The 16,175-nt window shown below is 34.8% G+C and overlaps 1 pseudogene; it reads left to right on the top strand.

Moving 5' to 3' along the window:
- Positions 1-10,334, top strand: part of LOC118052485 (aldo-keto reductase family 4 member C11-like) — a 31,219-nt pseudogene extending 20,885 nt beyond the window's left edge.
- Positions 10,335-16,175: the final 5,841 nt, after the last annotated feature.

Genomic DNA, 16,175 nt, shown 5'->3' with positions numbered 1-16,175 from the left:
TCAAAAGCCTATTCACACTCTTCATTCCATATTCTAGGGTTCTTTTTCCTTAACAAACAAAAGATCAGGTCACAAGTCGTGGTTAACTGGGATATAAATCGAGCAATGTAATTCAACCTTCCTAAGAAACCTCTCACATCCTTCTCAGTCTTGGAAGGTGGCATAGATTAAATAGCCTTTACTTTGTCGGGATCCACTTATATCCCTTTGTCACTCACCATAAATCCCAACAACTTACTGGATTTCACCCCAAATGAACACTTTGTTGGGTTAAGCCTCAACTTATATTTCTTTAGCCTTTCAAACAATTTCTTCAATATTTGGACATGATTCTCTCCCTCTTTAGATTTAGCAATCATGTCATCCACGTATACTTCAATCTCTTTGTGCATCATATCGTGAAACAAAGTCACTATAGCCCTTTGGTAGGTGACCCCAGCATTCTTTAAACCAAATGGTATGACTTTGTAGCAAAAGGTTCCTCATAGTGCTACAAAGGTTGTCTTCTCCTTATCCTCTTGCGCCATTTTTATTTGATTGTAGCCTTCAACCCATCCATGAAGGAATATGTGGAGCTACGTGCTGCATTATCAACTAACATATCTATGTGTGGTAAAGGGAAATTATCTTTAGGGCTAGCCCGGTTTAAGTCTCTAAAGTCCACAAAAACTCTGATTTTACCTTTCTTTTTGGGTACCACCACTATGTTTGACACCCATTGTGGATACTTGACTACTTCCAAAAAATCAGCATTCCATTGTTTTTCAATTTCTACCTTTACTTTGATTAAGATCTTCGGATGAGTTCTCCTTAACTTCTGCTTAATCGGCTTGCATCCTTCCACCAGTAGTATCCTATGTACTACGATATTCATATCCAAACCAAGCATATCCTCGTAGGACTAGGCAAAGACATGTACGTAATCTCGGAGCAGTGCAATCAACTCTTCCCTTCTCTTTAGGGGTGATCAAAGTCCCTATTTTCAACTCTCGCTTGATTTCTTCATTACCAACATTTATGGATTCAAGTTCCTCTTTAGCGGGCCTCCAAGCCTGTTCATGTTGTTCTATTAATTTTATGAATTCCTATATGTTATTTTCATCCCATTCTTCCTTTTCTACATCTACTATGTATTCTTTAAAGTTTGGCCATTCATTCTTAGTGTAAAGTGCATGTGTTTGTTATGGAAGATTCGCTTTCAGAGTTTTTGAAAGCGGAAAGTGATGTGTAAATGTAAAGTAAAAACATGAAGATGAACTTTTGAAAATGCATGATCTCATTAAAAGGAAAAGTTTGGCTAAAAAAACAAGGATAAAATCCAACTGACATTTGGAACCTTGATTGTCTAGAAAAAAGTGAAAAAGGCAAACAACAAAATATCATGATCAAACAAGCATTGTTAATTAAATTTTGAACACCAATGGAGCTTCTTGTGTAACATCCCCCATTTCGGGATAAAATGACAATCTCGTATCAATCGAAAAAAAAACACATAATAATTTTTTTTTTATATATATACATATATGTTCATGATACCGGAAGGTCCGAGGTTATTGACATGAATTTATTTACACTTTTAATAGCTCGCATCTCATAACTCAATTCCTGACCCAATCATCATGGGTTTTCAATTTCCACACTCATACCCACTTTTATCAACCACAATAATTACGATATGCTAATATATAACAAGATATCATTATGAATAGATAAAAAATAAATAAGTATAATTACATCGGCATAAAGCATGATTATATGAACTACATGGTTACATTCATTCAGTCAAGTTTAAACATTAATTATACAAATTAAGTTATACAAACATTTTCATATTTACAAAATACAAGGGTATACTCCCTAGAAACTAGATTACAAGAAAGGAGCATAAGCTAGGACCTACTCTTGTCGTGCATGTGATGATCCTGAAACAAAATACATATTATTGAAAGGTGAATATTACAATAAATATAACATGAACATCTAACAATTTAATAAAGTAACATGTATTCATAGTTCATTTGCCTCTCCCTTCTAGTTTTATTTATTATTATTATTATAATCCCTTCCTTGTCCAACTATTATTAATTGTTCTGATGCGAACCTCGTGATCACGTGGTCACGCAACCCACAATCGAGATTGAGATCTGATCCCGGAAAGCCGAAATAGGTCTGATAGGAGTGTGACACAATGGAAACCTGCCCCAAGGCACCAACACTATTGGAATGAGTAGAATGACGCCACGAAGCCAGTTAATCTTCGATAAGTCAGATTCAGTTCGTTCAAGAACTGAAGAATGCAAGAATCACTCTCACACGTTAAAACTAAAAAATTCAGAATAATAATCATCAAAGCTGCCGAAATTGTGGCTTACATGAGTTTAAATAGTTCTTGAAAAATTAACCCTAATGGACCTCTTATGTGGACTTATATGAGGTCCACTCAAAACTGGCCCAAAGCCCTAAACTAAAAAGGCCCATAACCTGATCCAAACAAGCCTTGGATCCTAGCTGAAAACAAACTATTAATTAAGCCCAAACATGAAAGAAAATAATAAAAATAAGTAACTTGTCATTAAATACCACCAGCCCTTGTTTCCTTGTGTAGCTAGGATGAATAAGGAATCCTTATAAGAAAAGGATTCTGAAACATTAATGAATCCTTGCCACACTAGGAGATTATATTGCAACTCATTAAAGATCTTTGTGGAACTAGGAAATTCCCAAAACCAGCTCCCACATCCTTGGAGGAAAAGAATCCTAATCAAATAGGAAGTCCACAAGTCAAATGGAAGTAAATAACAAAATCGTACAGCCTCTGTTGACCAGTATTGGGGTGCCTTCCCGAACTCCGATTGACTGTTGCGCTTTTTACGCCAAAATCCGAATCTGACCTTACTTGGGTCGTATCACAGAGCTGAACCGTATCATGTTCCCTCTGCCACTTTCAACCTTCATTATAGACTCTATGAGAGATTGAACATGATCATTTTTTTTTTTGCTTATCACATTATCGATACCAATATCACTGGTACCATCACCATCACTCCATATGAGTCATTCCAAGGTGATCCCCTTATCCGGGATCCTAACATACACTAAATATATGTTAGTCCATACATGGTGATCCCCTTACCCGGGATCCTAACATACACTAAATGTATGCTAGCCGATACATGGTGATCCCCTTACCCGGGATCCTAACATACACTAAATGTATGTTAGTCCATACATGGTGATCCCTTTACCCGGGATCCTAACATACACTAAATGTATACGAGCCGATACATGGTGATCCCCTTACCCGGGATCCTAACATACACTAAATGTATGTTAGTCCATACATGGTGATCCCATTACCCGGGATCCTAACATACACTAAATGTATGCTAGTTTACGCCTCAAATCGCACTTCTCATATTTCCTTTGTCAATGATAATTTCATCATTTGGCAATTTACACAACTTTTCACCTTGAATACCCATACATTCAGACATTCACATTTCACATTGGTAATATAAATAAATCATGGAAATTAACTAGGAAGTATAAGTGCGATTCACCTACCTGAAATAGAAGCTCTATTCATACTCCCCTGCTGCTGTTGTTGTTGCCCCATGCCTGTGGTCTCTCCTGAAATTCATAGGTTTATCCCATAAGTTCTTCTCACTCACGGATATGTTTTATTATAAACATATCAACAACCAATAAGTCTTTCTTTCAGTCATCATTTCTTTATACATATGTTTGAACTATTTCTACTTAAAATTCGAATTGTTACTGTCTCGTTTTTGAACTGTCACTGTCTAGACATTTTTGAACTGTCACTGTCTCATTTTTGAACTGTGACTGTCTCATTTTTGAAGTGTTACTGTCTAGACATTTTTGAACAGTGACTGTCTCATTTTTGAACTGTCACTGTCTAGACATTTTTGAACAGTGACTGTCTTATTTTTAAACTGTTACTGTCTAGACATTTTTAAACTATTATTGTCTCATTTGGTGACCCATAACGGGAGTTCTATAACTCCAAATTAAGCAAGACCAATTTCATTAATTAGCCAACATTCAAAACTACAATTTCTATAAGGAATCTGATCCTAATTCTTTCATCCTCCTACCTGAAATCTCTTGAAAATCAAGAGACGAAACTGTCCAGATTCGTCAGCCTTTCAATTTACACACAACACAAGTTCTTTAATTTAGTAACTCGTACTTTTTCCTCAATTTAAGTCTAAGAACTAAAATCTACAGTTTAACATCCAGGCATCAATTCAAAATCAACTTGAAATGACTCATAAAACAGGTTTAGAATACCTTACCCGATACGCATCAAAGTTTTGATCCCTCTTTTTTTTTTCTTTTTAATGGCAACCGGCCCTTCCCTCTTCTCTTCTTGTTAACCCCTTTCCCACCAGTGTTTTATTTTACCTACAACCCTTAATCTTGGATGGTTTGTAAAAATGAACATAAAACTCCCTCTTTTCTTTATTTACGTTATCTCCAGATCTGTTTTTTTTTTTTTTTTGTGACAAAAGGAGTACTTATGCTCTATAATTATTCTTATTTGCATTTAGGCCCTATCTTCTTTAAGTGTATTTGTTTTGCCCCCACTTCTTTCTAGTTTAGTTTATTTCTTTTAAATTTAATCCAGCCTTGATTTTATGATTTTTATTTTTTTCTCGGGATTTACATCTTGGGTCTCCCAATTCTGGAACATCTCTTCCTTGGCTAGCTTTTGAATGAAGGTCTTAATTTCAAGATGCTTTTAGCTTAGGCTTGTTTGGATGCAAAACAATATTATGGAGCATACATCCTAAGGATAGGTTCTAGTTTCTTTATGTGAGACATAGGGTAGGTTTACTACTTGGTCTCTAATAGGGGTCTCTTGCTGTTCTAGTGATCACCCTCGTAAAGGTAATATGAGGGTTCAGAAAATAGTGGGATGGCACGTGTACCAATCACTATCAGTTTTAAAACTCAGCAAAGAGTTGGGGTTTACACAAACTTAAACCTTGACTCAAGTCATAAGACAAGTTGCTAGTCCCCCACTTAACTTAAAATTTAATGTGTGTGCTCTCAAAAAAAGAAAATAATAATAAAGTGATGAATGACTACACTATGTATGATATAATGTAAAGATGCATGCTAAAGCTTTTAAACAAAGTATCATTCATTGTAAAAAAAAAAAAAAACAACACATAGCATAAAAAAACAATTACCAAGCTTATTCCAAGGGTCCTTAATGGAGTCGCCATTCTGTTGCACGTCACCCGCGTAACGTCTGATGGTGATTTGTTGTGCTTGATTGGTTCTTTGGAGTCACCACCTAGTGTTATGGTCACTAGGAACCCTAACTGGTCTTTTAGAGATTCTAAGGCAAGGGACTGGTTGCGTAAAGGGAAGGTATTAACACCCCTAGTACACCCTACCTAAGGTAAGCTGCTTGGTGTTTGGTTTGCCTTATAATTGCTATGGTGTTAGTGTTCTCTTAATTAATTTTCCTAGGATAGATTTGCTATGATGGATGGATTTGGGTTCAAAGTTTAAAAGCAAGAACCCTTGGCCAATATGGATCGTACCTTTATATGTCTATAAAGTGCCAAAGAGAACCAATGCAAATCTCTTGAAATCTGTGTTTGATTCAAACTAAATTTGTTAAGATAGAAATCCAAGGAGATTCCATGTGCTTTAAAAGCTCATTTTTCCCCTAGTATTTCAAGAGTTAGCGACTCGTAAATCACAATGAGAAGGGACAAAAATTTAGAAATCTAAGAAAAATCAGGGCGCTTTAAAAGCCTATTTTTGCCTTAATGTTTCATACCCTTACGGCTCGTAAACCGTGAGAGTAAAAAATTAAAATGTCCTCGATTATAACTAAGGCTTCTTTCAAGGATGTTTAATGACTTATTATTCCCAGAAAATTATTTTGGATATTTACCACTTAAGGTTTCTGTATCCAAATATTAATAGTGAATAATAACAAGTTATTCCCAATAATATTTTGGATATTCATCCCTTTGGGATTTCTTTATCCAAACATTAACGGTGAATAATAAATGAATTCCCCCCAAAATAAGATTTTTGTATTTTTGGAATATTGGCCAATACCCTTTAGAGTTTTACAAACATGTTGTAAAATCAACAAATGCAAGAAAATAATTTTTGTTGTGTTTAAGAAATCCATGCAAAAACACACTTTTAAAACTTCCAATATTTTGTTTTTAAAAGAACGTTCAAATCATGTTAGGGTATTGGCCGTATGCAACACACAAAAATATTTTTTATATTTTCTTTGTCACAAACACAAACATTACATTCAATCACAATTAAAGTTAAAAAAAACTACATATTAGTCAAATTCTTAAGGCTTTAATAAATCAGTTATTAAATCCCAAAAAATATATAGAAACATATTCTTATATTTTCACGGGAAATACAACATGATTTTATTTATCCTTCAGATACTTGACTATATACAAATTAAAACATTAAATTCAATTTTTGTCTTTTTAATTTTATAATTCAATAACATACATAAAAAATACAAACACACACATATCTCTCCTTTTTTATTATTATTATTTTTTCCCCACATTTACAAGTTACAAATCACAAAAATTCAAAATAAATCAAACAAAACATTACACAATTCAAAAATTACATAATAGCCCCTAAAAAATCCAGGAAAACTGATGGGAAGGCTTCTACACCATAAAAACAGTGGCAGCGCGTCTCCTCCATGCGCCACCACCATTGGCAGCGCGTGAACCCACGTGCTGCCGCGAGGAAGAAACTGGAAACAATGGGATCTGGCTCACCATCACCTGTAAAAGAAGAAAAAAACATAGGCAGTCGATTTTATTTGGGTATTTTCTAGATCCGTTTAAAGCATTCTGTTCTCTCCTCCCGGGTTGTTCTACTTTCTTCCGATGTCAGATCGGGCGATTGGGGTAGCTATAGGGCTAGCGTTGCTGCTGTGCGCATGGCCGCTGAAGCTGCTCTTGAGATGGGAGTGGTTGTTCGGTTTGTGATGGGGCTGTGTGGTTTGTCGTGTTTGGGTCGTTGTGGGAGGCGAAGAGCTAGGTCTGTTATTGACCGGTTGCTGTGAAGGAGACTGAAGGAGAAAAAGATCTATTTAAATGGGGGGAGCTCCACTGGTTTCTGTGAAGGCCTAATGGGTCAACGCCTGTGAGGGGAGAGCTGGAGATCGTGGCTGAGGGGTTGTGGTGGCTCAAGAGAAGATGGGTTGTCGAGTCTGTCGAGTTAGCGAGGACACCACTGCTAGGAGGAGGAGCTGATGGAAAAAATCAGGGGGGAAATGGCAGGTGAGGGGCTGAAGGTTTGTGTTGGTTTGGGAGAGAAATGAGAGGAGGTTGGGGAAGCGGTGGCTGCTGGAGGCTTGGGGTTTAGCTCTTGGTCTGTTTGGCTGGCGGTAGAGAAAAGAGAGTGCAGGGGCAGTAAGCGGGGAAGATGAAGGGGAGACTGAGGTGTTCTGGTGAAGGGGAAGAAACGGCCAGGAGGTGGTCTGTGGAGCTGAGCCACAAAGAGGGAAGGTCTGGTGATGGCTGTTAGAGGCTGTGAGAGAAGAAGGTGGGGGAATGGGCGGCGACTGTTTTTTTTTTTTTTTAAGAGAGGAGGGGTTGTGGCTAAGGAAGAGAAACGAGTTTTTTTTTTGTTTGGCTCCCCTTTTCTAAAAAATTGCCCCTTTTTGAATATTTTTGTCCCCGTGTGCATGTGGCTGGAGGGTCATTTATATAAAAAATCTCTACACGTGTTATTTAAAGAAATATTGCAATAATTATTGCAGAGATTGTCTTCTATAACCAGCACCAACAAATCCTATATAAATGGTATTCTATATTGCAGTGATTATTTTCCATAACCAGCACAAATCAAATCATATATCTATGGTATTTTATATTACAGTAATTATATATGATTCAATAATTATCTCCTTGACATATTGCTTCCTTAATATTAGCCCTGATGCTTTATGTTATCGCCACACATAAACCCTTATTATTATTTTTTAAAAAAATTTTTTTTATCAAAACGTGGGTCAAAAATTGGGTAGCAACAAATCCGAAGGAGTTTACTTATCTATGAGTATAAAATAGGACCACTGGAGTAGTAGTCTTCTCGTGGATCTTTGAAAAAGTCTCATATTACGATGGTGGTACCTTATCATGTATCACTTTTTAATAATTTTCTCCTGACCCTTTGCAACAACAGATTGATTTTGTTGTTAAAGTTTTTCGGATTTCACTTTGCTATGCAAATTCTCACAAAGGCATATGAATAGATGAAGGATTTTCTAACATATTCATGGATTCAACACTCTCTTTGTTATTAATTTTGAGTTAAACTTCTTTTCTTCTTTAAAGTACTGCATTATTATTTTTTGTTGTTGTTGCCGCCGCCCATAATGGTTTAGAACTATTACACCAAACCACAAGACTTAGGGAGCACTGGTCTAGCTTCTGCTTTTTGTGTTGTCCAAGTGATGGTGTTTATTGTTTGAGGTTTTCTTATCTTCTCTACAGAGTATAGTAATGCATTTTTCTGTAGTGATATATGGTTATCTCTCTGTATTTGTTGATCATTGATGTAGATTGCCTACCACATTGTTGATAATTTGCTTTTGTCCTTCACTGCAAATGGTTTTATCCTTTCTAGATGCCTGTGAAGGATTCCTTCGGTTGTATTTGTTTGGTGGTTGCATTTCCTGTTTGAGTCTTAGGTAGTGCAGTCTATCTTTTGAAATATCTTGTCAAGAGCTACTGATTTTGCAATATTGATCTCTCTCCTGGTTTGTTTATAAATCTTCCTTTCCTAATGCAATAAATATATTCATTTTAAAGGGAAAAAAGTCAAATTATTAATTACTATAATGGTAATTTGTCTTCCTTTGTTTCCTTTCCCCACCTGCTTTCTTCAGAGGTATGCACCATTAGGTTCCATAGGTTTATAGAAGATTGAGACTGAGGTTCTCAAGAATCTAATTCTTAAAATGATTGCTAAGAAATTAGGAAAATCTCCAGCACAAGTGGCTTTTCGTTGGGGACTACAAATGGGCTACAATGTGCTATCTAAAAGCATAAATGAGGCAAGAATCATGGAAAACATTGACATTTTTTACTAGTCTATTCCTAAAGACTTATTTTCCAAGCTTTCTGAAATTGAGCAGGCAAGTGACAAGGTTCTCTCTCAATGTTTTATGCATGTGCAGGTTTATGTGCACTTGCTCTACCTAATATATATTTTGTCTTGAGCTGCACTACACCTACTATATATCTGATAATTGTAGTTATGAGTAAGTAATAGTTTACTACGGTTATATAAAAATTTGCTTGAATCAGCCTGCAAGATTTTATGGGTTTCCTTATGTTTTCATCTGTTTGTTGAACATTCCTCATCAAAACAAGCTTATCGCGAATGATACATTCGATTTGATCAAAAACCAAATTCGAAGCTTTAGACACATCTGCAAAGATCCTTGCATTCCGTTCTTGCCAGATACAATACACTGTAGCTGCGAAACCCAGTTTACGAGAAAAGTTGACGAAACTTTTTCCATGCCAAGAGACAGTGGCCAATCGAATCCATTCATCCAAGCTTTTTGTCATTCTTGGAATGTCGCATCTATCACAAACATTCCACCATAATGCTTTCGCAAAGGAGCATTCAAAGAACAAGTGGTTGTGATCTTCATTATTGCAGCGACAGAGTGAGCACCTATTGGGACCATGAATACCAAACCGATGAAGTCTATCCTGCGTTGAGAGTTTCTGTTGGATAGCCACCCAAAGAAGAAATGCATGTCTTGGGACAACATTCTTGAACCACACGATGTCATGCCAATCAACCATTTGATGATGAATTCTTAGTTGTTCCCAAGCTACTTTGACTGAGAAACTCTGATTTGGCGAATCCAACCAAACAATCTCATCCTTTTGCCCCTTAGGAGTAGAGGTGGAAGGAATAGCTTCTAAAATGGGGTGCCAGCCAATAGCATGAGTGATAGGAATTCTCCATTCTAAGTTATTAATCAGCACGTTCACTCTCGCGTTGTAGTGTTCTGTTGCATTAATGCACTTAGGCTCATGTTTTACCTACTTGATGAATCTTAGGGTCACATACTGGCTCTCTGAATTTATCAAGTAATTTCACGCAACTAAATCATTCATGAGCTATAAAAAGTAATTTACTTCCTTCAAAATGATTGACCATATAATTTAAACATGTAGGAAAGGCTTGTTATAAGAACTACTTTTGTACATGGGAGTTATGGTGCATACAGGACATTGGATGAACTCTGGGATGGTGAAATGTGAGAAGATTCTAGGTGTAAAAACACTAGATTTTCCTTTTTAGCTGTTTGTCTCTCACATTACTCAATTTTCAAATGTTTTCCAGTTCTTAATTATTAGAGCAACAATATGTTGAATAAAAGAACATGTGGACAATATGTTGCTATATATTTTTCAGCAGCAAAGCCACTTGATTACATTTCAGTCATGGAAGTTCACCAAAATAATATCAAGAAATGTATTTATTATAAATATATGAAAACATATTCACAAGACATTTTACCTCAAAATCAAGTGTGTGCATAGCAGTGTAGTAGTTATCTAAGCATTTATGGAGGTGGCAATGAACAGTTAGATCCCAAGTATCCATGCTTTGAGGAAGAGAGCATTACTTGCCTAATTGTCCGTTGACATATGGTATGGTTTGTGTCTAAGTTGGCTAGTCCCATTATTTTTTTTTAAATACATCTTGGTACCATAATCTTTTTTCTTTTCTTTTTTTCAGTAATTTTTTCATGGAAATGGAAAGAGGAGTCATCAGATTCTGAAAGAGAGAGAGAGAGATCTCTTCGTTAGCGACAATCCTAATCACAAAAAATATTAAAATTGGTGTCAACGAGTTTCATTAGATGAAGGGAGTCTTACAATGGTTGTTTTAAGCCTCAATATAACGTAAAAAACTAGATCTAGGTCAAGGATGTAATATTTTTCCCGGATTGTTTTAGTGGTATAAATCTTTTTTTAGTTCATTAGGTTGATAAGGTTGGTTTCTTGGTGTTTTAAGGGTGTTTGTAGGGTGTTTTGTGGTTGAAAAACAAGTTTTTTTTGGGTAAAAAAACCCGCAAACCCAAATTTCCAACCTCCAAAATGGTTGTTAGATTTTGGGCTGACAGACAACACGTCGTCTCCTACAACAAGCAACATGTCATCTATCAAAAAAAAAAATTAATTTTTATTTCAGAAGCAAAGCCACTTGATTACATTTTAGTCATGGAAGTTCACCAAAATCATATCAAGAAATGTATTTATTATAAATAGATGAACACATATTCATAAGACATTCTGCCTTAAAATCTAGTGTGTTCATGGCAGCGCAGCAGTTATCCCAACATATATGGAGGTGGCAATGAACAGTTGGATCCCAAATATCCAACAAAAGAGAAGAACACTGATTAGTACTTAAAAGTGTATTTTTATCAAGGTTTTATATTATTATTTTGCACTTGAAGTATCAATAACTCCTTAACTAAAGCATGTTTTATAATAACATATCTAATAATATAAGATATCTTTAATTTATGGTAAATATTCATCTTAAATGCAGGCTTATCACATAAATGAAAGGATTGATTGATGAGTTTAAATACTGAAATTGAAAGGACAAAGAGAGGGCCAAAATTAGAAAAGAGATGCTGGTGCAGTCTAAACTGGAACACTATTCGGTAATTGGGTCATATCTGGAGCTGTAGATCTCGGATTTAGGTCTGCTTTACATGGATGGAAAGGTAAGACATAGGCCTACAACTTTCATAGAGTCTAAGATTTAAAAAGGTCATTTTCAAGTCCAAATTATAGTAACAATGGAGAAGTTTGAATCTGTCCTGCAGCCCAGAAATTGTTCAGTGTTCAGCCCATATCTTGAATTCTAGAAGTCCAAATGACCTTAATTTCTTTTCCTAGAAAGATAAGACAATTTCCTACAACTTTCATAAGTACAAATGGTTCCAATTCTGATATTAGCAATGATGTTTTGTTCAGACAAGAAAATAAGAATTTTCACCAAGTCAAGAGTTGGTCACCCACTCAACAATTAGTCATCAAATTAATAGTTCCAAATTTTGGCCTATAAAAGGAGGCATTTGCCATGCATTTAGGCATCTTGGTTGTTCAGATCAAGATCATGCTCTTTATTTCTTTCTTTATATTTTTGTAATGTTTAAGTTTTATTTCATATTATATTTTCCTTAATCTCTTGTTTATGCTTTTCATTTCCTTTACTATACTTATGTTCTTACGTTGTTTATTTATGTTTATCTTCTTCATTATTTTTAGCTAAGTTTATTATGTCAAGGTGAAAAGGTTTCACTAATGGTGTTAGAATATGTATAATATAAACTCAACGTGTACTTTAATGTTTATATCAAATAAAGTTTGTTATTAACATGTCTTATCTTTTTCTCTTACCAACTATTAATACCTTGCTTGTTAAATGGTTAATCTAGATTTGTGTTATATAACACTTGGTACGCAAATGCTTGGCACTTTCATAGCCAACCGTATGGTATAACCTACACCTGTGCTATGAAAGGATCTTGATGTGTTGTTAACATAAGTTAGCATCATGAATTCCTGACAATATTTAAAAGTTTGGTGTTACTTAAATAAGATAATTAATATGATCATCTTAAAAATTTAGAATGAAGTATTAAGGATAAATCATCCAATTGGAACCTCCTTTGTGTGTGGTTTCGAGTTGATTAATAAAAAGAGTCTATACTATACTTATTTCTATTACTATTAGTGGATTCTCTAACCTTGACATTTTTTTTTATCATTATTGAATCCTCACATTAATCTTACATCTCAAAGTTCTTTTTAACTTATTATTATTATTTATAATTTATATAGTAACCTCCTTATGGTTCGACCCTATTCTTGCCAGGTTATTTATTACTTCAACACTTCTGCACTTGAGAGAAGACATCAATCTTTTGGTCGTGTCACCTCCTGTCTTAGCTCTTCAACGAGACCAATCTGGCTTGACATGGAGTTCAATATCAAGACAATAATCGTTGGATAGTAATAGTCCAATGTTTGAGCAATTTTGACTCTCTTAGAAACAAAAATGGGTTCTCCTTCCCTAGATAACTTGTAGCCTCCTGTCTTCGCTTTCCAACGAGACCAATCTAGATTCAAATGGAGTTATATAACTCTCGATATAGTTAACAATCTGAGTAGAGGTCGGACAACAACATTTCAATATCAAGACAGTAACCATTAGATAGTAATAGTCCAATGTTTGAGCAGTTTTGACGGACTTAGAGGCCAAACTGGGTTCTCCTTTCCTAAGGAACTTGTAGCCTCCTGTCTTAGCTTTCCAATAAAACTAATTAACACGACCAAAAGATTGATGTCTTCTCCCAAGTGCAGGAGTGTCGAAAGTAATAAATAACCCAGCAAGACCGGGGTCGAACCATAGAGAGGTTAATTGTATAAATTATAAATAACAATACAACAACAACAACAACAACAACAACAATAATAAGAATAATAGTAATAGTAATAATAATATTAATAGTAATAATAATAATAATAATACTCAGTACGTGGCGTTGTTATACCTGAGAATGATTTAAAAGATCGGGTCATAGGTTTCCAGCCTATATACTGTGTTTATGAAAAAATCAAAGTGATATATTATATAATATAAACAAATTTTTGATGTGAATGAAAAAGGGAAGACCAACAATGTCAGGATCCTTGATCAAACACAGAGCATACTTAAAGCACATAAAATATAACAAGAATGTAAATAATAATAATAATAATAATAAGGTAATAGTAGTAATAAAAAAAAGAGAAGAGGAAGAAATTAATGAGAACTTTGAGATGGAAGATTACTGTAAGGATTAAACAATGATAAAAACAAATGTCAAGGTTAGAGGATCCACTAATAGTATTTCAAACAAGTATAGTATAAACTCTTATTACTCAATTGGAAACCACACACAAAGGAAGTTCCAATTAGATTATAATTGTTAACATGATTACATTAATTATCTTGTTCAAGTAATGCCAATACTTGTAAATATTATCAGGTATTCATGGTAATAACTTATTTTAACAACAAATCAAGTTCCTTTCATAGCACAGGTGTAAGTTATACCATACGGTTGAGTTATGAAAGTGCCAAGCATTTGTTGTACCAAGGGTTGTTCAACACAAATCTAGATTAACCATTTAACAAGCAAGGTATTAAAAGTGAGCAAGATAATAAATATAAAACATGCTAGTATCAAGCATTAAAGTCCATATTGAGTTTATATTATACTTATTCTTACACCATTAGTGTAACCTTTTCACCTTGACATAATATATTTAGCTAAACATAATGAAAGAAAGAAACATAAATAAACAAGATAAGAACATAATTATACAAATAAAGGAAAGGAAATGAAAAGCATAAATAAGAGATTAATATAACATCAAATAAAACTTAAACATTACAAAATACAAAAAAAGAGAGCAAGAGCATGATCTTGATTTGAACACCAAGATGCCTAAATGCATGGCAAATGGCTCCTTTTATAGGCCAAAAATTTGGAACTATTGATTTGATGAATAACTGTTGAGTGGGTGGCCACATCTTGACTTGGTGAAAATCATTATCTTCTTGTCTGAATAAAACATCATTGTTAACATCAGAACTGGAACCATATGTACTCATGAAAGTTCTAAGAAATTCTCTTAGCTTTCCAGGAAAAAAAGGTTGAGGTCATTTGGACTTCTAGAACTCAAGATATGGGCTGAACACTGAACAGTGTCTAGGCTGCAGGACAGATTCGGACTTCTCTGTTGTTGCTATAATTTGGACTTGAAAACGGCCTTCTTAGATCTTGGTGTCCACATGAACGTTGTAGGCCTATGTCTTAACAAATCTGTGTAAAACATTGAGATCATTTGGACATCTAGAACTCGAGATATGACCCAATTACCGAACAGTGTTCCAGTTTGGACTACACCAACATCTCTTTTCTAAGCTTCACCCTTCTTTATCTTCAAAATTTTAGTAGTTGAATTCATCAATCAATTCTTTGATTTATGTGATAGGTTTGCATTTAAGATGAACATTTACCATATATGAAGACATTTTATAGTATCAGACTTGTTATTATAAAACATGCTTTAGTTAAGGAGTTATTGATACTTCATGTGCAAAATGATGATATAAAACCTTGATAAAAATGCACTTTTAAGTACTAATCATTAACAATCTGAGGAGAGGTCGTACAATAATAGTTCAATATCGATACAGTAACCGTTAGACAGTAATAGTCCAATGTTTGAGTAATTTTGACTTTCTTAGAGGCAAAAAAGGGTTCTCCTTCGTTCAGAGAACTTGTAGTCACGTGTCTTAGCTTTCCAATGAGATCGATCTCGCTTGAAATGGAGTTATATAACTCTCGATATAGTTAAATGTTTGAGTACAGGTCGGACAATAATAGTTCAATAGCAAGACAGTAATAGTTGGATAGTAACAGTCCAATGTTTGAGCAATTTTGTCTGTCTTAGAGGCAGAAACGGGTTCTCCTTTCATTAAAGAACTTATAGCCTCATGTCTTAGTTTTCTAACTAGATCAATATCACTTGAAATGGAGTTCTATAACTCTAGATATTGTTAACAATCCAAGGATAGGTTGAACAGTAACAATTCAATATGAAGACAATAACCGTAGGACAATACTAGGCCAATGTTTGAGAAATTTTGACCGTCATAGATACAGAGCTGGGTTCTCATTCCTTTAGAGAACATGTAGCATCGTGTCTTAACTTTGTAATAAGACCAATCTCACTTGAAATGGAGTTCTATAACTCTAGATATAGTTAACAATCTGAGGAGACATCGGACAGTAACATTTCAATTTAAAGACTGTAACTGTTAGACAGCAACAGTCCAATGTTGAGAAATGTTGACTATCTTAGAGGCAGAACTAGATTCACCTTCATTCAGAGAACTTGTAGCCTCATGTCTTAGCTTTCCAACGAGACCAATATCGCTTGAAATGGAGTTCTATAACTTTAGATATAGTTAACAATCTAATGAGAGGTTGGGGAGTAACAATTCAGTATCAAGATAGTAACTGT

Source organism: Populus alba, chromosome 17, assembly GCF_005239225.2.
Source record: "Populus alba chromosome 17, ASM523922v2, whole genome shotgun sequence".
In the NCBI taxonomy this organism is placed as follows: domain Eukaryota; kingdom Viridiplantae; phylum Streptophyta; class Magnoliopsida; order Malpighiales; family Salicaceae; genus Populus; species Populus alba.
The sequence above is the reverse complement of the archived record's forward strand: the minus strand, read 5'-3'. Positions and strand labels throughout refer to the sequence as shown.